Genomic DNA, 26,692 nt, shown 5'->3' with positions numbered 1-26,692 from the left:
ATTCCAAGAGGTTTAGAATAATTCCTTGTTTTCCCTTCTCCCTTGTAATGGATGACAATAACGCGCCAAAAAACACCAATGCTACAATACCAATTTAAAGAACTCTTCTATTACTCATTGATAAAAAAACAAAAAATAAGCATTTTCTTGGTTTAGGTAATGGGAATAACTTGGGTCAATAAATTAAATCAATAGTTTCTTATCAAGAAATTATAAATAAACCTATCCCAAAATTATTTCAAGTGGTTCGAATTTATTCCCTCAACCTAATCAAACTTGAAATATATGTTTTTAAGAAAAAGTAAAGATATGAATCAATACATTATTTTGTAGCAACAATAATAATACTTGTTAATTTGTCATTTGAATTGAGAATACAACCAGTGTTAATATTATTTAAAATGCCACAAATGTTGCATACACAACTTCTTGTTAAAAGAGAATATTTTAAAGAATATCTGAAACCGAGTCCATTATATAATTGTCTTTATTTAGAGAAGAAAAATGTTGCATAAACACAAGAAGTTGTCTATAATCTGTAGACAGCAGAGATTTACCTCTACACGAATAAATAAAATAAAAAATCTCCAGGTGGAAGGGGAAAAAGTTAAATAAAAGCATAATCTATACTAATGCAACAAAAATGGAAAATTCAAATATACCAAATCAAGCAAACCTGTCTATTTGGAGGCAGTAAACACCCATTCCATGAGCTTCAGTTGCCCTTTAAGCCTATACGCAATGTCTGGAACCAACAAAGTAAGAAATAAGAAAGGCAATCATGAATCTTCCAATATCTTCATAAGCTTATTGAAGAACACACTTGAAAATAGGACCATCAAAATATTCCTAGCTTGTATGAAATTCAGCGTATGAATTTACAAAAAAATCAGTTTTTATCATAAAGCAATAGCATGATATAGCGGTAAGGTTTTTCCTTCATTTATTGTTTTCTTTGACGATTATACTGGTTGTAATTATCTCACAAAAATACCAAGCTATTGAAGATTCCTTCTTTCCCACTGATACTTCCTGAAACATGGGACTATCAGCCAAATATATCAGATCAACGCAAGGCCTTATGACCTCATATTGTGATGAGTCAACATTATTCATTTTCTGCCGTGCTTGACCCGATTTATACCTCCACGTTTAAAAGGTTAGTAATGAAGAGCTATGGTCGGAGTTGAGACTAAAAATATATAAAACGGCTTTGGCGACTTTGGTGGTTAAAGAAGTGCACTCAAATGTTTTTACTTTTCTTGTTTCCTACTAAATTAACATTCACCTTTTCAAATAAGTACTTTTATTTAGCACCGTTTTCAATTAATGTTTAACAGGTTACAGACAGACTTAAACAGTCATACTCCTCAAATACTCAAATCATGTCAAACAAGTGAAATTTTTTATCAATCAGTACAAGAATATGTCTAACAAACAAGAAAGCTTTGCCCTAAAATAAAATGAACAATGGAGTAATTACACTCCCTAAAATTAAATATGTCAATTTGCAATTTGCATTCATTCATATGTTTTCCATTGAGTATTTATTTATTTATAACAGTGTGAATTTTGCTTTTAGCCGCTAAGCAATAAGGTCAAAGACAAGGTTGGTCTACCTTCACACACAGATACCATTGACAAATTGCTAAATATCACGGTTCCAATACAAGCAGTTTCTCTCCATGTTTGTGCACATATTTGCTACCTTTACAAGATAAACTTACTGAACCAGAAACTATTTTTTTTTTTTTTTCTAAATAGGAACCAAAAGCATATTCAGTTCAGTCACAAAGACTGAGTAGCACTTTCAAATGACATATTTACCACTCAACTTCAAGCTTTTTACCTGTGTCACTTTCTTTCCTTGCCTCTTCCTTCCCTTAGATTTTTGAGAATGTCCTTTCTATGTTGATTAGTTTCTTAAAAGATGTTCTGTACACATTCCTTCTTATCCAAAGGGTGTGACCAGCTTGGCAGTAACAATATCAGGAGTTGGTGTAGCTATGGAGATACCGGGATAGGAGTATCAGTTTAAGTATTAGTTGTCATAATTTCTTCAAATAAGAATTCTAATGGAGCATAACAATAGGTCTTTGCAAATTTTCACGTCACTAAAAAGTGTGTTTCAAACCTATAATTCAATGGTGCTGTAGAAGGATTTATCGAATTCACACAAAGGTGATGTTAATTGTAATAAGAATGCCAGTGAGACTATTTCAGGTATTGGATCCTTATCTGCCTTTCAAGACCCTTGATGCTTGACTTTTTATCAGTTTGTAATACTTCTTCAGTTTCAGTAATCGCTCTAGCTATTAGTAACTTCTTGCCCTGACAGTTTGGACTTAAGAGAACAAAAGTCTCACGAGCCATTTAAAAACTACTACCTGAATGGCATAGTGAATAATATTGAACTTCCAAGAGTGAAAAAACTTGAATTAATTTTCCTAACAATTACTTAAAAAGAAAAATGGCTCCTCAATTTAAGATTGGTTAGAAATTCAAAGCTGCCATAACAACGACGTATAAGAACCGTCTCATGCACACTGCAAATAGTTCCTCATCATAAAACTATTAGGTTTCCTTTTTGCATGGCAGTTCGATAAGTCACACAAGTTTTGCTCCCAACGCTCTTTGCTCAATCCCCTCTAGTAAATTCGTGAATAAAACGCGAATTATAGTCAGCCATATAATTCGTATCATTTGCAATTTTTTGTATTTATCAACACATCTGTATTATTTGCGAACTACATGCCTCAGACGTTTTATTCATGAATTAATAATATTATTGTTGTATTTATCAAATTATTCATGAATTATCCATATTTTATAAGCAAATCTATATTGTCGCAAATTGAATCTTTGCATTTGAAATGCTATATTGATTTTAATCAAACACCATGAAAAGTGCTAAAACCAAGATTGATATGCCCGTATTTTTCAAAATGTATTATTGAAATGTGCCATATTAAACCCATCTATACCCCGTACCTTATTTTCCCATTTCCGAATTTTATGGCCGAATTTTTACAAACATATTTTTCACTATTTGTCGTATCATACCCGTAAAATTTCAGTACCCATTTTTTGTCGTACCTATATTTACTAACTAGGCTCTATCCTAGACACATTTTTGACTTTTATAAAAAAAAAAAATCTGTTAATCAAAATAAATATATCACAGAAAGTATACCTATAGTCCACTTAAAAGAAACCTAGTACAATTGCTAAAGGAAACCTAAACACACAAAACATTATACTTCCTAAACAATTTTTTTTTTTTTAAGAAATAGAATTTATATTAGATTAGAAAAGAAGATCAAAAAGTGAACCAGAGATCCATAGCAACATCCAAAACAATCCCACTCTAGACCACTAAAACTACACAAATGTATACCCAAACCAAGTACTACACTGAAATCAAAAGAACAAGATACAAGTCCATGAACAAATATCCCAAACTCCATCCCATTTCAATAATGAAGAAAAAGGAACAGTCTTAACCTACTTGGTCATAGAAACCCAAAAAGAGGCAAAGAAAAGAGGCATCCTATAGATTATCACATCTTCCATTTGTTGATAAAAAGGGTGAGAATGCAAGAAGTTGAGTAGTAGGAGCAAACTAACTTGACAAAGTGATGTCATTTTGTCAAAGTTTAGACATCTTTATTTCATTTTCACAAACGAAATTGTTTGCATAGTTTCTTTATCTAAAACGGTATAAAAGGGAAAGGTTTTCCTTGTGTAACCCGCTTCTAAAGAATTGAATAGAAGCAAAACTTAATCTCTGTTGCTTTTCTTTTCGTGTTCTCTGAATCTTACCATTGTTTCACATGGTATCAGAGCCAATGACTCACGTCGGTGGTTACAGGTCCTAGCTCTTCCAATCTCAAATAATTAGTAGCAGAAATGGCGAAAGAGTCCAAACGTGTATAGCTTCAATTCTAGTCCAGCTTACGAGTCATTAACCCTAAGTTACAAGGAACAACTACAGATTTTGGAGTTCACATGTGCTATTTACAATCGGCTCACACAGAGCTAAAAGATCATCTACAGGTAGGATTCCTTGTCCTTCCGCCAATTTTCAAGTGATTCTGAAATTGAAACTGATCTAAGTAAAATTAGCATTCAATAAAAACTAGTTGGTGTGCTGTCGTAGGCAACCAAGATTAAAAACCTTCTAACCTAACACTGACTGTAAATAGGGTAAGCAAGGGTCGATCCCACGAAGAGTGTCTAGCCGAATTTTCGATAATGTGAACAAGGTTGGGGAGTTTGAGTAAAACAGAAAACATCTTAGCAAAAATCAAAACAAAAACAATTCAAATCGAAATCAATTAATATAACAAAACTTGTCTCAGTCAACATCCACCTCGAAATCTTACAACTGATCCTTGGTGCAAAATTAAATCAATTCATACTGAATATTCACCGTTGGAACTATTTTCCTATCTCTCCTTAATTGTAATTATTAAGAAACAAGCGATCTTAATAATCTTACCACTAAACAACCCTAGACAAGCGCTCAAGATTTAATCTAGTGGCAGCCTAAGAGATAGAGAAATCAATGAAGCTAAACAACACAAACTCAAGCGGTGTATTAATTTGCTGAGTGTTCTTCTTAAGATTACTAATTCCTAACGCAGCAAATTATTAACCCTAATTGCTTCACAAGTTAGAGGGATCAAACAATTACGGATTTGATATCTAACTTAGGTGTAGATTGCAACAATATAAACTAGTAGGCCTCCCTAGTAATTACAAAACATCATAAAATTAGGCACAGAAAAACATCCAATCCTCAACACGAAATTAAACACTAAGAAAAATAGATTAGATCTCACAGTTTATTGATTCTAAGGCCTCTGTTTCCTTTAACCAAGTTAAAAGTTTTAGCCTCTCATGGCCATCACAAAATATTCCAAAGGAAAAGTTATCAAGAAAACCAGAGAGAGGCGTGTGTCCCCTTAAAACCTAATCTGATCTCCCTTTTAAAATCCAATTCAAATCTGGAAAAACTACTCTCTCCTAAACAAATTCTAATATCCTAAAATAACACTTATCCCAATCTGATTAATTGGAAATAAAATAAAATAGAGTCCATAAAATAGGAAAGTGTGTTTCCAGCTGTAATTTGGTGCAGTTGTATGTCTTCAAAACGTGCAATAATAGACTGACTTGCATGACAAGTCAGAACGCGGCAGTGCAGGTGCGTCAACTTCAAGCCCGATTACAACCTTGATGCAGAGAGAATCTCTGCAAACTCAAAACATGAAATTGTATATCTATTTCTTAGAGTTCCTACCATTTTGAATCATCTCAATCGGAGCTCGGATGAGAGGATTATGCCTCGATTATAAGCAGTGACGAAACTGTCCGAATTCACCTAATTAGTTCCGTTTTGTAATTAACACCTCCATTTGCTTCCTAAATCAAAATAAAGTAATAATGAGTACAATTGGGCAACATACTTATAAGACTAACATTAAGGTGGTTAATATGACATTTTGCATTCCCATCAAATTCCCCCCACACTTAGCTTTTGCACGTCCGAGCAAACTAATTAACAAACATACATGCAGTCATACCAAGAACACCATCATCTCAAGTCATATCCAGAACACCAACATGATGCATAAGCACAATATTTAATCCATACATATTCATACCTAACTTAGGAAGCAGCAAAATAAAATAAAGTAGAGTTAATGACATTCATCTCTCTTCGTCATCTTCCACAGTTACTCTCAATCAATCAATGCAAACAAGGAAACTAATCATAACCAATTCATGTACAATCCCCTCTCAACTTTCCTCAATTGTTTCTCTTACTACTACAAACTGGGTGCAACTAGGGATTTTTTTTTTTTTTTTTTTTGAAAAAGAATGAGTGCATTTTATGCTCCATCTCTTTCATAGTTTGTTTCTGATTGAGTGCGTTTTACGCTCCATCTCGACGCACCACATACCTTTCTTTTCTTTTTCCTATTTGCTTAAACCCAAATTTAGGACTAGCTTAAGAGAAACAATTTTTTTTTCTTTTAAGGGTTGTTATACATTCCTCATCATGCTTCGTCGCCAAGTCCACACAACTTCTCAACACATATTGTTTCAAACTACAAAGATTTAAATATGATTAACTCTATTTTATGAAATATTGCTAACATCCTAAGTCAAGGAATATGCTCAACAACAAAGGTCAAGTTACTATTTCATGCACCGCTAGACGTTCAAAGACATGACTTAAAGCATAAACCTTCCTAAAAACAAAAACTTTTTTTTTTTCAATTTTAAAACACAACCTAAATCCCCTCCCCCACACTTAAAACTGACATTGTCCCCAATGTAAGATGAAATGCAAAGAAAAGGCAAAAATAACCAAAATTTAAAATGCGAGAATAAGAAAACAAACTCCCCTTGGGTTGCCTCCCAAGCAGCGCCTTTGTTTATTGTCGTTGGCTCGACTCAAGGCTTTTCTTCTTGCAATGCATTGAGTAACGTTCTTCCATCTCCAAGGAACACGTTCTTGAGGTAACTAGGGAGAGACTTCAAATCTGGAACGGAGACCTGCAAAACAAAGGGTAAAGGTCGCTCATTAGAAATTGGTAATGCAATATAAGGAACGTTACTTGACTGCTGTTGTAACTTTGGAAAATCATTCAATGCTGAATCAGTTTCCTGTAAATCAGTACTCAAAGCTAACTCCTCATTCTCTTCCTCAATATGCTTACTAATGACAACTCCCAATCCATCTTTTCCATCAAGTTCAAACGCTTCCTATGCTAAAGAATCAACCACATCAATAGAATAAACATGATTATCATCATCATTATCAGGATATTTCATGGCATCATAAATATTAAACTTGACAAGTTGACCATCAAATTCCATGGTAAGTATGCCACTATGAACATCTATCTTAGTCTTGGATGTTTTTAAGAAAGGTCTTCCTAACAAAATAGGGGCAGATTGATCTCCATTTTCCATATCAAGCACATAGAAATTAGTAGGGAAAACTAAGTTATTAACTTGTACCAAAACATCCTCAACTACACATTTAGGATAAGCATTAGATCCATCAGCTAATTGAATTAAAACACCAGTTTTATTCAAAGGCCCAAGTTTCAAAGAAGCATATATGGAATATGGCATCACATTAATAGAAGCTCCTAAGTCTATCATGGCTTTCTCAAACCTAGTGTTACCTATCGTACAAGGGATAGTAAACATACCTGGATCTTTGCACTTCGCTGGAAGTTTTCTCTGAATCACTGCAGAAACATTTTCTCCTACTCTCACCTTTTCACACCCCTTTAGTTTCTGTTTCCTCTTAAGTGTAGACAATTCTTTCAAGAATTTAGCATAACGAGGTACTTGTTTAATAGCATCTAAAAGTGGAATATTTACCTCGCATCTACGAAAAGTCTCATATATGTCTCTGTTCTGCTCACTTTTCTAGATTCTGCTAAAGCTTGAGGAAAAGGAGGTACTAGTTTATAATCAGAAAGAGGTGGAAACTTACGCTTAGGAACTCCATCGTCATTGGAAACTTTGTTGTTTGCAACTACATCTTTCTCCTTTTCTTCCTTCGACGATGCAGAGGCTGCCTTTGTTGGAATCTCAATCTCTTTACCACTTCTCAAAACGATTGCACTTACATTTTCTCTTGGATTGACCACCGTTTGAGAGGGTAATTTCCCCGAACCTTGCTGCGCCTCCAGCTTACTTATTGCAGTTGCCATCTGCCCTATCTGATTCTCCAAACTTTGAACACTGGCCCTCATCTCCTATTGAAATTGCAAAGTATTAGTGGTAAGAGACTTAATAATATCTTCTAAAAACATACCAGAATTAGAAGTTTGACCTGGTTGTTGTCTAGGGGAATATGGCTACTGGTACTGCTGGTAATTTGGGTGGTTTTGATGGTAGGGCTTATTCACTTGTGGATTCCCATAGCCAAGATTACGGTCATCCCTCCATCCAGGGTTATATGTGCTCGAATAAGGATCATACTTCCTTTGCGGTTGTCTAGGAAAACCACCTGCTTCATTCACTTGCTCAATGGGCTCCTCTTGAAGAGTTGGGAACATATCAGTTGGATGCCCTACTACCAAACAAATTCCACAAGCCTTCGCTGTTTGCATGTTACCTATAGCCATTTGACGAACAAGAGAAGTGAGACTCGAGATTTGTTGTTCTAGGGAAGAAATATTTACCTCATTATCGCGCCTAGATGGAAGGTCAAGCCTACTGCCAAACTGTTGAGAATTGGCCGCCATATTTGCAACCAAGTTTCTTGCGGCCTCAGGAGTCTTATCCACCAAAGCTCCTCCACTTGCAGCATCAATCATGCTCCTATCAGTGTATGTAAGGCCATCATAGAAATACTAGATAAGTAGCTGCTCACTAATCTGATGATGGGGGCAGCTTGCACACAATTTCTTAAAGCGTTCCCAGTATTCATATAGGGACTCTCCGTTATGCTGCCTTACACCACAAATTTCTTTCTGAATGTTTACCGCCCTCGAAGCTGGGAAATATTTTTCCAAAAACAATCTCTTCATCTCGTTCCATGTGGTTATAGTTCCAGAGGGTAGATAATAAAGCCAATCCTTTCCAGAGGGTAGATAATAAAGCCAATCCTTAGCCGAATCCTTCAAAGAAAACGGGAGAGCTCTTAATTTAATTTGCTCCTCGGTCACCCCCGTAGGTTTCATACTTGTGCAAACCACATGAAGCTCCTTTAAATGCTTGTGAGGATCTTCACCTGCAAGACCATGAAAAGTGGGCAAGAGATGTATTAGTCCATATTTTAATTCAAAAGTAGTGGCAGCATCTAAAATAGGAAACGTTATGCATAAAGGTGCTTGATTCAAATCAGGGGCAGCAAGCTCTTTCAAAGTCTGATTTCCAACCATGACGTCCTCCTCTTCTAAATCAGAGTTGCTAGAAAATTGGGAATCAAAAGCCAAATTGCTTTCCTCAGAATTTCTCCGAGCTTCCTTCCTTAACCTGCGCAAAGTGCTCTCAATTTCTGGATCAAATGTTAAATCACCAAGGTGAGAGGACCTGGTCATACAACAAAAAAACCTAATAAAAGAATTAGAATAAATGACAAAAAATGAAAACTAACTAGAAAATTAAAAAAAAAATAAAATAAAATGGCTAGAAACACGAAAACGCCAAAAACCCAATCAAAACATTTGAATTTGGCCTCAAGACGGTGGGGCTAGAATTTTTTCTAGTTTTGCTCAAAATTTCGTTTTTTTTGAAACGACTACTCGCAGCACTCCTAATTCAACCAAAATTTTCCTTATGAATAGTACTACTGTTCATCCAAAACAGTACTACTATTCACAGTTTTTTTCTGCAAAATAAAAAAAATAACAAAAACGCAATAAAAAAAATCACAAAAATCAGCTAGAATCACTCCCCGACAACGGCGCCAAAATCTGGTGTGCTGTTGTAGGCAACTAAGATTAAAAACCTTCTAACCTAACTACTGAACTGTAAATAGGGTAAGCAAGGGTCGATCCCACGAAGAGTGTCTAGCCGAATTTTCGATGATGTGAATAAGGCTGGGGGGTTTTGAGTAAAACAGAAAACAATCTTAGCAAAAATCAAAACAAAAACAATTCAAATCAAAATCAATTAATATAACGAAACTTGGTCTCAGTCAAAATCCACCATCGAAATCTTACAACTGATCATTGATGCAAAATTAAATCAATTCATACCTGAATATTCACCGTTGGAACTATTTTCCTATCTCTCCTTAATGGTAATTAATTAAGAAACAAGCGATCTTAATTAATCTTACCACTAAACAACCCTAGACAAGCACTCAAGATTTAATCTAGTGGCAGCCTTACGAATTAGAGAAATCGATGAAGCTAAACAACACAAACTCAAGCGGTTGTATTTAATTTAGCTGAGTGTTCTTCTTAAGATTACTAATTCCTGACGCAGCAAATTATTAACCCTAATTGCTTCACAAGTTAGAGGGATCAAACAATTACGGATTTGATATCTAACTTAGCGATAGATTGCAACAATTAATAAACTAGTAGGCCTCCCTAGTAATTAAACGAAACAATCATAAAATTAGGCACAGAAAAACATCCAATACTCAAACACGAAAATTGAACACTAAGAAAAATAGATTAGATCTCACAGTTTATTGATTCCAAGGCCTCCGTTTCCTTCGACCAAGTTATAAAAGTTTTAGCCTCTCATGGCCGTCACAAATATTCCAAAGGAAAAGTTACCGAGAAAAACCAGAGAGAGGCGTGTGTCTCCCTTAAAACCTAATCTGATCTCCCTTTTAAAATCCAATTCAAATATGGAAAAACTACTCAATCTCCTAAACAAATTCTAACATCCTAAAATAACACTTATCCTAATCTGATTAATTGGAAATAAAATAAAATAGAATCCTAATAAAATAGGAAAGTGGTGTTTCCAGCTGTAATTTTGGTGCAGCTTGTATGTCTTCAAAACGTGCAATAATAGACTGACTTGCATGACAAGTCAGAACGTCAGTACTACAAGTGTGTCAACTTCAAGCCCGATTACAACCTTGATGCAGAGAGAATCTCTGCAAACTCAAAACATGAAAGTTGTATATCTATTTCTTAGCGTTCCATAGCATTTTGAATCATCTCAATCAGAGCTTGGATGAGAGAATTATTCCCAGATTACGAAGCAGTGGCGAAACTGTCCGAATTCACCTAATTAGTTCCGTTTTGCAATTAACACATCCATTTGCTTCCTAAATCAAAATAAAGTAATAATGAGTACAATTGGGCAACAAATACATATAAAAGACTAAATATTAAGGGGGTTAAGTATGACATTTTGCATTCCCATCACTAGTAATGACAATATAAGTGAGAAGCTAAATCTAGCGTATGTAATTTGGAAAAGGACAGACAAATCCTTAATGAGCTAGTTGTTAGCTTCTGTTTCTGAAGAAATGTTTAGCTATGTATCCAAATGTCATTTTTCCACTGAAATTTGGTTAGGGCTAGAAAATGAATTCTTAACAGACTCTAAAGCTAGGGCTCTCCATCTTAAGAATCTTCTTCAAACTACTCATAAAGGAAATATGAATATTGGTGACTATGTCAAAAAGATGAAAGAGATTGCAGAAAGTTTGTCTGCCAGTGGGATAGTTGTGTTTGATGGAGATTTGCTACAGTATGTACTTGATAGTTTAGGACCTGAGTATGATCCTGCAATGGTTACACTTACTTCTAGGTTAGAATCCAAAATTGATAATCTCACTTAGTTCTTGTTACAGAAGTATGAAATAAGGCTTGACAAATTTAATTCAGTTGACTTGTATAATAGCTTAGTTAATCTTGCTGTTGCTAGTAGTTCTAGGTGCTTTAACAATCCTGGTATGTCTAGCCAGTCTGGTCAGAGCAATGACAAAAAGAATAACCAACCCAGCAATGTTGTACCTTCACTGATGTCACTTGGCAACCGTCACTATCTACAAACATATACGACTCCCTCATTTTATCAAACACCATCTCCTTAACAGTTTACTACACCAGCACCTCAAAATTACACTACGCCTCAGCCCTTCCCAACTTACCATAACACTGGTGGTTTTCCCTCTCGACCTAGTGGCCTTATATCTTATGGAAGAGGAAGAGGTAGAGGATATAGCAGAGGTAGGCTTATATGCCAAGTGTGTAACAAAGCTAGTCATTCAACTGTTCATTGCTACCACCAATTTAATTCCTTATATACTGGTGCTCTACCATCTTCTGGAAACACACCTCAAGGTGCCTATGCTGAACAACACACTTATTCAGCTGGTCCTCATCATTTTTCACATGGTGGATCCCAAGCTCATATGACAAATGTCCCTTACCAACCCCAAGCAATTCACAGTCATCATCAATAGAACTTCAATGCTCAGACTAACCCTGGTCTGTCATCCAATGCCACATTTGATGTTCCCAATCAATAGCCAATAGGCTCCAACCAAGCTAATTTTGTGTTCACTAGTCATGGACAAATGAGCCAACCTGGTCACACTCTCACTGGTGGTTATTCTACTTCTTCGCATGCTGGTGGAACTCATAACAACTCAAGGATACCTCATAACCAGCAAATACACTCAACAGCCATAGCTACAGCTTTTACCCCTACTGATCCCACATGGTACATGGACTCAGGAGCCATGGATCATGTCACGTCAGATCTGCATCAACTGAACATCTGCAAGAACTATGAAGGAGAGAAGCAACTTCAAGTCGGTAATGGTGAGTATCTTTCAATTTCACATACTGGTCATTCTATCTTTCCTACTTTACATTCCAAATGTTTACACCTTAGAAATATCTTATGTGTCCCTAAAATCACAAAATATTTGCTTAGCATATCTAGGTTTACAAAAGATAACAATGTTGTGGTGGAATTTGATGATAATTGTTGTGTTGTCAAGGACAAGTCCACATGAGCAACTTTACTACTAGGGGGCCTTAAAGGAGGTCTCTATCGGCTGAATATTCCTCATTCTCCATAGCCTTTGCCTGCTTATACAGCTCATTACACACCTTATTCACCAGAACACTTGCATATCACTTCACAACCTTAGAATTCAAGATAAGTCAATCTGTTTCATTTTCCGCTAGTAAGTCAGATTTTACTAAGAATTCTGCATGTTCAGTTGAGTTGAATCATTTTGCTAATGAGCAGTGTACTCAAATTGTTATGAATAATATTCCTATTTGTGATAATGTTGTTAATTCTGAATGTGGTATACATGCTCTTGTTTGTGATAATGTTGTTGCTATGTCTGAAACTAACTTGCAGTGTACTCAAATTCCTATGAATAATATCTATGTTTGTGATAATGTTGTTGCCAATTCTGAATGTGATATACATGCTTCTGCTTGTGATAATGTTGTTGCTAGTTCTGACACTTGTGACACCAGCAAACTTGCTGAAACATATAACTATAGTAATGTCAATGACTGTATCAATCCTGATGCTTACAAGGCTGTTTGCTTGACTACTAATAAAGGCACTAACCAGTACATGCTTTGGCATATGAGGTTAGGACATCCTAGTCTCCCTATTTTACAAAAAATTTGTGTCAAAATTAAAAGCCCCTTAGGTGCTTCACCCACTCCTTTATTCTGTGATGCCTGCCAATTAGGAAAACTCCATCAAAACAGCTTTGCTTTATCTCAATCTCATTCCTTAGCACCCCTTGAACTTGTTCACAGTGATGTGTGGGGTCCTACCCCAATTCCTTCTCTTGAGGGATTTAAGTACTATGTTTAGTTTTTGGATGATTTTAGTCGGTTCACCGGACTTTTTCCTCTCAAAACTAAAGCTAAGGTTAAATCTATTTTTATCAAGTTCCACCGCCTTGCTGAAAGACAATTTGGAACAAAATGAAATGTCTTCAGTCAAACCAAGGTGGTGAATACAAAGCCCTTATTCCGTATCTTCATGAAACTAGTATCCAGTATAGGCACTCTTGTGCCTATGTTCACCAGCAAAATGGTCATAGTGAGAGGAAGCATGGACATATAGTAGAGACAGGTCTTACCCTCCTTGCACATGACGCTATGCCACTGACCTATTGGTGGCTTGCTTTTGAAACAGCAGCCTATTTAGTCAACAGACTACCCACTGCAGTCTTTAATAATGATACACCTTATCACACACTGTTCGGCAAAGAACCTGATTATGATTACTTAAAAACATTTGGTTGTGCTTGTTTTCCTTATCTTCGAAATTACAGCAGTCACAAGTTTGATTTTCATTCTACTAAATGCGTATTTGTAGGATATAGCTTAGTGCACAGGGGGTATAAGTGTTCGAGGAATGATGGAAAACTTTTTGTTACTCCTAGTGTGAAATTCAATGTGAGTTTCCTTTTTTATTTGGTGATTTTACTTAGTTTAAGGCTCTGTCATTGTCTGATAATTCACAACCCAATTTTGTTAATCCATTACCTATTTACACCTATTTATTCACGTTCATTCCTACACACTTTTCAACACATTCTTCAGTTGACCTTGATCCTTTAATTTCTATGCCAAGTTCAGCTAACCCTGGCACTCCAGTAGTAATTAGCCCTTGTGATAAGACTGCTCCTTGCAATGCAATAATTTCTAATAATAACACAGCAACAAAGTGTCTACCTCCAATATCTGCTAGGTTTGATTTTCCAACGCTTAATACAGCCAACACCTGATTAGCCACCACAACTTCAATCACACTTCCACATACAAACACACAGCCCCATCATATAATAACTCTAAAAACTTCACAATCCCTACACACAACTCCAAACATCTAGCTTACAAACAAACGTTCAATTACACACACACAGCCCCATCATATAGCTACTCCTGCACATTCCCTGAACACAGCTCCAAACACTTCACAGTCCCTTCACACAGCTCCAAATACACAGCTCTTCGACAAAAAATCAAAGGTTGCCAACACTTTACCAACACCTTTATACTGTCCTGATCCTGTTGTACAAAATCTACCCATTATTACATCTTCAAATGTTCTACCCACTTGCTCACTTGAGGTTGATCTTACATCAACAAAGTTCTCTGATGCTCCTGTAACTAGTGTTCATGTGCCTACCTCTTTTGGTTCCAACATCCATCCCATGATAACAAGAGCAAAATCAATTGCAAATGTTCTCCCTCATCAAGTCTATCTTACAACAAGTCCAAATGTAGTTGAATCTGAAACTTTTACAATAGCTGAAGCTTTTGTCAGTTCTGTTTGGACAGCAGCTATGCAAGCTAAATTTGATGCACTTGTTCATAACAACACCTGGTCACTTGTACCTTCCACACCTGATATGAACATTGTACGGAATAAGTGGGTGTTTAGAACCAAATATAATGCAGATGGCACATTGCAAAAGTATAAAGTATAAAGCAAGATTGGTAGCTAAGGGTTTTCAACAAACACCTGATCTAGACTATTTTGAGACTTTTAGTCCAGTGATTAAACCATCTACCATTCGAATTATACTTACCTTGGCAGTAACCAATTCCTGGGATGTTCAACAAATTGATGTGAACAATGCATTCCTAAATGGAACCTTGAATGAAATAGTGTATATGGCACAACCCCTTGGATTTGTATCAGCTGCTCATCCATCCTTTGTTGGCAAATTACACAAGGCTCTTTATGGATTAAAACAGGCTCCTAGAGCCTAGTTTAACAAGCTTAAAGCTGCTCTTCAAACAAAAGGGTTCAAAAACTCCATTTCGGACTTTAGCCTATTCATTCTACATCAGCCCTTTGGTCTAATCTATGTCCTGATATATGTAGACGATATTCTTATCATAAGATCATATTCTAGCTATATTTCACACCTGATGGTAGAATTGAATGAGCAGTTTGCTTTGAAGACTCTTGGTTCCTTGAAATATTTCTTAGGGTTGGAAGCCAACAGAGGGTCTACTGTTATACACCTTAAACAGACCAAATATGCCTCAGATTTGTTAGAAAAAACCAAAATAATGGATGCCCATCCCTGCTCCATACCAATGGTTGTTGGTAAAAAAACTATTTGCTAGTGATAGTCCCTTATTTGATCAACCAAGTCTTTATAGAAGCACCATAGGGGCACTACAATATTTGACTCTTACAAGACCAAATATTAGCTTCCCTGTCAATGGGTTAAGTCTATTTTTACAAGCACCTACTGATCTATAGTGGTAGGCCTACAAAAGAGTGGTTTGGTATATCAAAGGTACTCTATTCTATGGGCTTCAGTTCAAACCAGCGAGCACTCTTCATGTTGAGTGCTATACCGACGCTGACTGGGGCAGTAACCTAGATGATAGACAGTCAACTAGTGGTTATTATGTCTACCTTGGTCCAAATTTGATTCAGTGAAGCTCTAGGAAATAGAAGGTGGTGGCTCTCTCTTCCACTGAAGTTGAATATAGAGCCTTAGCTCACACTACTACTGAAGTGGCATGGCTTCAGAGTATGTTCTCTGAGTTATGGCTTCAGAGTATGTTCTCTGAGTTAGGGATTACACTTCCTCACACTCCAATTATTTGGTGTGACAATGTTAGTATAGGTGTTTTGGCTGCCAATCCCGTGTTTCATGCACGAACGAAACATATTGAGATTGACACACACTACATACGAAAGCAAGTACTAGCTAAAAAGATCAGTGTTCATTATGTGCCTTCAAAATTGCAAATAGTTGATTTGTTGACCAAACCATTATCTGCTACTAAGTTTGCTGAGTTAAGACAAAAGTCAATTGTTGTTGAATCTGCTTCTTCACATGCATAGTCCAAAACTGCATGCTTTTATCTGCCACTTGTTACTCATTTTGGTGAGCCCCTAATTCAACTGGTATGTGAGTTGATTATTGATTGGTTGATTGATCAGTTCAGAGTTCTTTAGTATGCTGCTTGTTGCTGTTTGCTCCTTATCTTGGTATTCAGTCAGTTCTGTAACGCCCCACTTGAGGTACGTAGTTATTTTTTCTTCTTTTGCTCTTATTTGAGTTGGTTTATTAGTATTATCGTTTGGTTGACCTTTGATTGAGTGGGGTGTTGTATACTTGCCCTGAAATTGGTTGAAAATAGAAGAAGTTCAGTGTTCCAAGCTTCGCCGGGGCAAAGAAGAATCTTCGCCGCGGTGAAGAGGTGTTGAAGCCACGGGAAGCTGTTGGACAGTTTCGCCGCAACGACAGAAGCTTCCTCGCCACGGCAACAAGCCGACCAAAATGTTTGTTAAGTTTTTGATATTTTCTTCCCTAAGGGCATTTTGACCAATCTACCCTTAATTAGCAGGAAAAGTGGGGAGTAAAATGTAAGAAATTTTCATGGAGAATATGTTGTTATAGGGGTGTGTTTGTAATGAATCAAAGGATATAGATAGAATTCCCAAAGAAGAGTAAGGGCAAAATGGGAATGCTTGTGTATAAATTTCATTAAAAGGAATTAAGTCATTGCAAACCCTTCATTCTTCTTCTCCATCGCCACTCTCCTCTCTTGCTTCCTCTCAATTTCTCTTTCTTTTGTTCAAGGAGTTTTAAAGGGCTTTTGGAGTGATTTGGGGTAGAAAATCAATCTAAGGCATCCTAAGGTAAGGATTCTTGCTTTGGTTGTGAAGTTTTGTGAGTTTTTGAGTATATTGAATATTGAGGGTTTTTGTTCATTTGTTTAAGAGTAGAGAAAAAGTCAAGCAAACCAAGTGAAAGGAAGAGCTAGTGAAATCTCTCCATAACAAGGTAAGTAAATCCCAACCCAAGTTGAGATTTGAGAATTTTCTTGATTAGGGTTTTTGATAGCAATTATGTATGTATGTTATATACATGTTATATGCCATGTTATTGAGTCTTAAATGGAGATTTCTAGTGCTTTGTGATTGTTTATACATTTCAAATATAAGAAGTGAGATGTGGGTTGGAAAGGTAGTTTGAGATGGAATTGAAGGATATTGAGGAATCCTTTTTGGAAGTGTCTTTCTTTGGCAGGATTTATGGCTATGTGAGGGGGTTTCTCCCCATTTTGGATGGTTAGAGAAAGACTTAGAATTATTGTTATAGTAGAGTTTTATTATGCACTTGAGTTGTTTGATGAAATGCCTAATAGAGGTTTGAGTATGAGTAGTGAACCTTAATTCTTGCAACATTGCATGTTAGCATTTCATAAGTGCATTAGTGGAGATGAACCATCCATAGGCATAAATTGTGCATTGAGAAGTGACCTAAGAAAGAGTAGGAAACTTTGTATACGCACTTGCTCTTTGAGTAGAGAACTTTGTGGATGCAACTACTCTAAGGGTAGAGAGAATGAGAAGTGCTAGGGTAGAGTGAATGAGAAGAGTAGTAGAAATGGGTTGATGTTTTGTGATCATCACCCGACAGTTATGAGAATCGGGTTGATGCTTTGTGATCATCACCCGACTAGCCATTAGAAATGGGTTGATGCTTTATGATCATCACCCGATAGGTAGTAGAAACGGGTGGATGCTTTGTGATCATCACCCGGTTAGTTATTATAAAGGGGTTGATGCTTTGTGATCATCACCCGACATTTATTAGAAGTGGGTTGATGCTTTGTGATCATCACCCGAAAGTGATTAGGAACGGGTTAGTGCTTTGTGATCATCACCCGAAAGTCATGAGGAATGGGTAGGTGCTTTGTGGTCTCCACCCGATAGTTACGAAAACCAGGTAGGTGCTTCGTGATCTCCACTCGGTAGTCATTAAGAACGGGTTGGTGCTGTGTGAACTCCACCCGACAATCATGAAGAGTGAGATGGTGCTGTGTGAACGCCATCCGGCCGTACCTCCGGTAAGATGAGGCCATGACGTTTAGTAGGAAACAACAGACAGTGTGAGGAAAGAATTAAGAGAATTACATACGGGGATAAACAGATAGAGGGTTTTACTTACTGATCATTATTTTGTGCTCACCCCGTTATTTTCCTTTGTGGATGCAGGATCTAGGTGATGGTGCAGTCGGAGGGGCGTCGGCAAGCGAGGAGCAAAAGCTACACTGTTTCCCCTGTTTTTGTCTTTTAAAAATGGCTTTTTGTAAATGATGCTCGTTATGTATAAAAGACGTATTACTTATAATAAAAGGAAGAGTTTTGGGCCCATTTTCTATTGTATTATGTATGCATTGCACTATTTTACAGTAGTTGTTACAAGTTCAATTACTATATAAGCTGATTTGATTAGTTGCTGGATCAGTTCGGAAGTTTTTTTTTTTTAGCTCAAGGTATCTATTGATTTGTTGCTACTAGATCAGTTCAGGATCAGTTCAAAGCTTTGTTTATTGTTTGAATTACTGCATCAATTGATTTGCTGCTACTTGTTGCTGCTTGCTACTTATCTTGGTATTCAGTCAGTTCAATTACTATATAAGCTTATTGATCAGTTGCTGGATCAGTTCAAAAGTTTCTGAGCTCAGGGTATCAATTGATTTGTTGCTACTGGATCAGTTTAGGATCAGTTCAGAGCTCTGTTTTTGTTTGAATTATTGCATCAGTTGATTTGTTGCTACTGGATCAGTTCAGGATCAGCTCAGAAGAATTTTTTTTTTTTGAATTCATATAATCAGTTGATTAGTTGCTACTAAATCAGCTTAGGTTCAGTTCAGAGCTTTGATTAATTCCTACTTCAGTACTCTTGGTCAGAATACAATCAGATTATAGTCATACAGAATGTAGCCAGATTTTATGTTTTATATGTTCAGATTGTGTTATATTGTAGTCTAGATTGCTGGTGCAATGTGATTCAGTTGGTTTGTGGTTAAAGATTACAGAAACTGCTTTTACAGACCTACCCATGCTTATCTTATTCTACAAGTTCAGTCCAGCTTCCAAGCTTCCAGTCATAATTTGCTCAGATGCTGCATGATCAAATGTTACAGACTTAGGCTATAAACTGTGGCTCAACTATGTTGACAGTAATGTAGTAAAGCTTCCTAATTTGATTTGAGGGGAAATGTTGATAAAAAGGGATGAGAATGCAAAGAAGCCAGTTTGGTTTGAGGGGAAGTGTTGATAAAAAGGGGTGAGAATGCAAAGAAGCTGAATAGCAGGAGCAAATTAAACTTTGACAAAAGTAATGTCGTTTTGTCAAAGTTCAGACATCTTTATTTCATTTTCACAAATGAAATTGTTTGTGTAGTTTCGTTTATCTAAAAACTATATAAAAGGGAAAGTTTTTCCTTGCGTAACCCATTTCTAAAGAATTGAATAGAGGCAAAACTTAATCTCTCTTGCTTTTCTTTTTTGTGTTCACTGAATCCTTACCATTGTTTCACACCATTAAGTGTTGGCTTTCTTCTCGTTCCCAAAGAAAAAATACACTCCACAAGCAATGCTTCACAAGAACCTGAACAGACCTGAGCTATTTTGGCTACCTAGCACATCTAGCAGACAAGTTGGACACATAATGCAGTGAAAGAATATACGATTTGAAGACTTACCATGAGGCAAGACACATCTTTGGGGACTTTCATTGAATGACTTCATTTTCATATCCTTTTTTCCAAAAAAAAAAAGTCTTTAATTTGTTGCTGAATTTAACACTAAAATATTTTGAAGAATGAATTGTGTTTCTCAATTCATAATTTTCAAATATAACATTAAAAGAATGTTATAAGCATTTGAATTGCTGAAACGGTAAATATTTTTTTTTAAATGATACAAAATGGACTCTTGGATTTTACAATAAAAAGTAAGGAATTTTTATGCACAAACATCACAGTCATTAATAGCCATGCAAAAAAAGATTTTGTTATATGATTCATTCCCTTAGAACCATAAGTTTTTAACAAAATTAATGGCCTCTTCACATTTTCAACCTAGAAGCCCTTGTATGTTTGGCCAAAACCTTGGCAACAAAGCTAACAAACTTGTTGGCAGATGATATATCAAATGATTAGAAGCTATTTAAAGTAGAGAACCAAGAGAAACATTTAGATCTGTAGATCCATATAAGTCCTTATTGGTTTAAAACTTTAAATCAATACTAATTGACAAACTAAAAGAGTACAAACAGAATTCACTTCATAAATAAGGTTGCACTTAGTTAGAATGAATCATAATAAGGTTAGGGTCAATTAAAAGCAAGGCTCTAATAATGCTCCATTTTTGGCAAATGGCTTTGGCAACCTCTCACTTCTTCAACTTCCACTCAAAACAAATCAATGCTCATAGCACAACAATGCAAGAAATTCTTTGCAGCTACAATCACTCAAAAGAGTAACCATGAGCACAATATCACACTATTTAAAGTTAAGCACCACACAAAAGCCCTCAGCTCTTAAAACACAAGTGTACTGGTGTAGTATATGGATTTTTGGCCATAACTAAGTACTAAATTTGGTTTGAGAGTGTAGCTTTATTTGTGCAAGAATAAAATCTGAGCAACTATAATGCAAAAAAGGCTTAATAGAGACTGCAAACTATGCAATCTTTATTGAATCAGTAGCAAATATATACAAGATTTTGTAATAGAAATACATAACAAACTTGCTAAAAACACTGAACATGACTCCACTAACAACTTATTCACTACTGAAATAACGTACTCCTAAAAACAAGCACATGACCAGCTTTACTTCAAAGACTAAATCTAGAAACATGCACATTTAACAACTTTCAACACTAAATCAGCAACCATCCATTATGCAGCAATCCTTGACCAAATCAGCAACCACCTCATCATGCCAAATCAGCAGCTGAGACATATTCTCAACACTCTTCCTTAGATTAGATGCTGCACATTCCTAGTTTTTCTCTTAGAAACTGAAACCTGGTTCTGGAAAAGGCCTTGGTAAATGTATCAGCAACTTGATCTTCGGTTCTACAATAAGCCAAACATACTTCTCATTCCTTTTGTATTTCCCTTAGGAAATATAATTTGATTTAAAAATGCCTTGTCCTACCATGAAAGACAAGATTATTTGAAATGGAAATTGTTGTCTTGTTGTCAACCAGAATCTTTGTGCCTTCGTTCTGCTCCATATGTAGATCAATTAGCACCTTCCTAAACCAAAGAACTTGATTGACAACTATTGTAATAGCCACAAACTTAGCTTCTGCAATACTTTAAGCAACCAACTCCTACTTCTTAGAGCACCATGAGAAAACCCCTGAACCAAAACTGAAACAAAATCTAGTTGTGCTTCTCATATCATCAACTGAACCTGCCTAGTCACTATCTGTGAAGCCATGAAATTCCAGGACTGAACACTGTGAGAACTTAACACCATAGTTGGCAATGCCCTTCACATATCTAACAACTCTCTTTGCTTCTTAAAGATGCACTTCACTAGCACAGTGCAAAAATCTTGAGAGCATACTCACATCATATAAGATATCAGGCCTAGTTGCTATGACATACATCAGGCAACCTATTAAGCTTTGATATAACCCTTCATCAACTTTTTCAGACCATCATCCTTGCTAAACTTCTCCTTCTGAACCATAGGAGTTGTTGTAGCCTTACAGCTCTGCATATGAAACTTCTTTAGAATCTCCTTTGCATATTTAGTTTGACAAATGAAAATGTCTTGTTCTCTTTGCCTCACCTCTATTCCAAGAAAATAAGACATCAGGCCCAGATCGTCATTTCAAATACCTTGAACATTTCTGCCTTGAAGTCTTTAATAAGCTCTTCATTTCCTCCTGTAATAAGCAAATCATCAACATAAATAGATACAATAATTAAGTCAAAGTCCACCTTTCTCATATATGAAGTGGCTTCACTAAGGCTCTTATCAAAGCCTAGGCTTAACAAGTGATCATTAATTCGGCTATACCGAACTCTTGGTGCCTGCTTAAGACCATACAAATCCTTCCTTAGTAGATACACCTTGTCCTCATGACCTTTCACCACAAATCCCTCTGGTTGCTCAACATAAATCTCTTCCTACAAGAAACCATTTAAGAATGCTAACTTTCCATCCAATTGATACACTTTCCAACCCCTTTGTGCAGCTAATGCCAATAAAATTCTGATGGTATCTAACCTTGCAACAGTTGCAAAGGTTTCTAAGAAGTCCACACTGAACACTTGAGCAAACCCTTTAACAACAAGTCTTGCCTTATACTTGTTGATTGAACCATCTGAGTTGTATTTGGTTCTAAAGGCCCATTTAACTCCTATAATTTTCCTGTCTTAGGGTTTATCAACAAGCTCCCAAGTATGGTTTTTCTCAATCATTCTCATTTCTTCCTTCATGGCTTCCACCCATCTTTGGTGTTTCTCAGCATTTTTGTACTCTTCAGGGTTCATCATAACAACATTACATTTTTGATAGATGTCTGAGAGATATCTAGTTCCTCTAACAGGTGGATCATCTATGTTATTGTCATGAGTACGTAGAATTTCTTAACTTTGATCCCAGTTCCACTGTTCCTCTTCCATGAACATAACATCTCTATTGGTCAGAATTTTTCTAGTTTGTGGTTGGAAAATTCTGTAAGCTTTAGAAGAGCTGCTATAACCAATAAACATTCCAAGCTTTGCCCTTTTATCAAGCTTGTCCCTCTTCACTTGAGGAACATGTGAAAAGCAAAAACAACCGAATATTTTTAGATACAGTAAGGAGGGTTTAAACCCATACCAAACTTGGAAAGAAGTTTTATTTTCCAAAGCCCTTGTTGGCAGCCTGTTTAAGAGGAAAACAGTAGTACTAGCAACCTCTGCCCAAAAAATTTTAGGCATTCCCTTCCCATGTAACATGCACCTTTTCATTTCCATGATCGATCTATTTTTTCTTTCACTTACTCCATTTTGTTGTGGGGTATAGGAGGTTGTCAGTTGATGTTCAATGCCTGCTTCTTCACAAAATTGATTGAATTGAGTTGAGGTGTACTCCTTCCCATTATTTGACCTTAATATTTGCATCTTACAGCCACTTTGGTTCTCCACAAGAGCCTTATATCTCTAGACACTTCAGCCACTTTAGACTTGAACCTTAAAAAATAAATCCAACACATTCTTGTCAGATCATCTATAGAAACATATAATACCTACTTCCTTTAAGTGATGGAGTCTTTAGTGGTCCTCCAAGGTTAGTATGCACAAGTTGCAACTTCTGTGAGGCTCTCCAAGATTTTTGAGGGAATGGCAACCTATTTTGCTTGCCACATTGACAAGCTTTGCAGCTTGGTAAGTGATCTTCCAGTGGAGGTAGGCCTTGCACCAACTCATGCTTCTGCAAAAACAAGAGTGCTTGATGGTGAAAACGGCCTAATCTCTTATGCCATGTCACGGCATTGTTTAATGAAATTTGATATGCAGCTTGTTCCTCTTCCATGAGATCTAGTGAAAAGCACTTGCCTCTCATCTTTATAGTACACACTTCCTGATCCTCAACATCTTTAATGATACACCTCTTGTTCTCAAAAAACACCTTAAACCACTTCTCAAGAAGCTGTCCAAAACTTAGCAAATTTTGGTCAATCCTAGCTACATATAAAACATCATTGATAAGTTTAGTACCTATAACACTTTCAATAGCTATAGTCCCTCGACCTTTAACTTCAACATACTTTCCATTGCCGACTTTGACTTTGGAGAAGACAGACTTGTCCAACTACCTGAAGAACTTTAGATCATTCGTCATGTGGTTTGTACAACCACTATCTATAGCCAAGCCTCACTCAAGCTACTACTTGCATAATAGGATACAACAAACAGTAGCTCTTCTTCTTCTTCTTGAACCATAGCCTTAGCCTCATCTTCTTGCTAGTTACTTTTGCTCTTGCAAATTCTTGCCACATGGCCCATCTGATTACATCTATTGCACTTAAAATCAAGCATGCTCTAAGACCTGTTCTAAGAGTGATTACTCCTTCCATAGTAAGGACATGGACGAAACCTTCCAGCATTATTGTTGTTGTTTTAAGCACCTACATTCCCATTATTGCTCCTGGCTCCAACACTTTTGTGTTTCCTCCATTTTGTCTTCTTGCCTTTACCACTTTAATGGATCTGTAACTTTGCTTCTAAAGCACCTTCAACAGACCCATCCCCTCTAATTTGTCTCTTTTGCTCTTGCTCTTGCGGAGCATTTAAAAGATCTGCCAATGAGATCTCTGCAAGGTCTCTAGACTCCTCCAAAGCAGATATCTTGGCTTCAAACTTCTCAAGTAAGGTCACCAGAATTTTCTCCACAATCCTTCTGTCACAAAACTGCTCTCCAAGAAGCCTCACTCAGTTAATAATGCTCAAAAGCCTGTCTGCATACTCTTTGGCAGTCTTAGACTCTATCATCTTCTGGAGCTCGAATTCCCTTCTGAGATTTAACACCTACATGCTTCTTGTTCTCGCATTGCCTTGAAACTCCTCCCTAAGATACTGCCATATTTCAAAAGCTGACTCCAAGTTCATGATCTTAGTAAATAATGCTTTAGACACTACTGAATGGAGACATGATTTGGCCTTGAACTTCTTAGTTCTCCTCTCCTTGTGAACCTTCATTTGCTGCACAGTGGGATTGTCAGGTAATGGGTCGATTCTGTAGTCTTCTTCGACTGCCTCCTAGAGGTCCACAACTTGCAAATAAGTAGACATTCTGACTACCATGTATGATAGTGTGTAATTTCACCAATGAAAACTGGTGGAGAAACTGGAGAGAATGCATTGGAAGCCATTAAAACAAGGTTTCTGTTTTTTGGTTTAGTGTTTGCAAATAGCACTACTCACAGACGTCACACAGATCCCTTAAGAAAAAAAGAGCTCTGATACCAATTTGTAGTTTTTTTTTGTGCAAGAACAAAATCTAAGCAACTATAATGCAAGAAACTTAATAGAGACTGCAAACTACGCAATCTTTATTGAATCAGCAGCAAATATATACAAGATTTTGTAACAGAAATACTTAACAAACTTACTAAAAACACTAAACATGACCCCACTAACAACTTATTCACTACTGAAATAACTTACTCCTAAAAACAAGCACATGACCAACTCTACTTCAAAGACTAAATCTGGAAACACACACGTTTAACAACTTTCAACACCAAATCAGCAACCATCCATTATGCAGCAATCCTTTACCAAATCAGCAGCCACCTCATCATGCCAAATCATCAGCTGAGATATATTCTCAATAGAGAGTAAATGAATGTGTGAGACCCCGTCATCTTGGACCATGGGCTATCCCAATCTTGGCCTACTGCGGCCTCATGGGCTTTCCACATGTATCCCTTCATCTTAGGCCTCACTCACTTGGATATCCCCACCCCTGCAAGTGGGTTTCTTGCGCCTTCCCCATCTCTCGAACACAAGACCTGCAGGCTAAGTACTTGTGACAAGACAGATGATTAACTTAGCCTACAGGTCTTGTGTTCTAGAGATGGGGAAGGCAAAAGAAACCCACTTACAGGGGCACGGATATCTAGATGAGGGAGGCCCAAGATGATGGGGCACATGTGGAAAGCCCATGAGGCTGCAGTAGGCCAAGAATGGGATAGCCCATGGTCCAAGATGACTGGGTCTCACAGAATGTTTGTGCATGAAATATTACCATCAAAAGAAATTGTGTAGTGAAGAGGAAAATGGAGTAGGGTTTGTCTGGCTATAGTCGGATAGTAGAGGGTGGAGAGACAAGACAAAGACATAGAACAGAGAAGCTTTCTTACAAATTTCAAAATAATATCAATATTTTCATAACTTTTGGACTGTGAAATTACTCAAATATCTTTAAGCATGTTTAAACTACTTGAGTTCTCAAATAGTTGGGGTTTTCAAGAAAATCTAGAATCAGGATGGCTCCAATATAATTAACCAAACTTTAGCGAATCCATGATACTTTCCCTTTTGAATATTCAGAACCTATGATATTTTTAATTGGAGAAATTTTTCAGGTAAACTGTACTAAAGCACATCCAAATGGAACTCATTCCTATAAACCATGTGGATGAAATTTGCACCAAAGTAGATGCCTAAACTACTTAGGAGGCTAAAATAGAACTAGAGAATCTAACACATGGTTTGGGAAATTTCTTATGATGTTATGAATATTGGTTTGTTATATTAGTTAGGTTTAAGTATGACGATAATAATATTCTACAACTAACTATTCATTTCCCCATTGGTAACAAATAGTTATCCCTTAAGCTAGAAATCCTTTTTAAAAAACCGAAGTTTCCATTCTTGCAAGAACTGAGATTTTGATTGATTTGG

This window comes from Pistacia vera, unplaced genomic scaffold (genome assembly GCF_008641045.1).
Source record: "Pistacia vera cultivar Batoury unplaced genomic scaffold, PisVer_v2 Contig446, whole genome shotgun sequence".
Lineage (NCBI taxonomy): Eukaryota > Viridiplantae > Streptophyta > Magnoliopsida > Sapindales > Anacardiaceae > Pistacia > Pistacia vera.
This window is presented reverse-complemented; position numbering follows the sequence as displayed.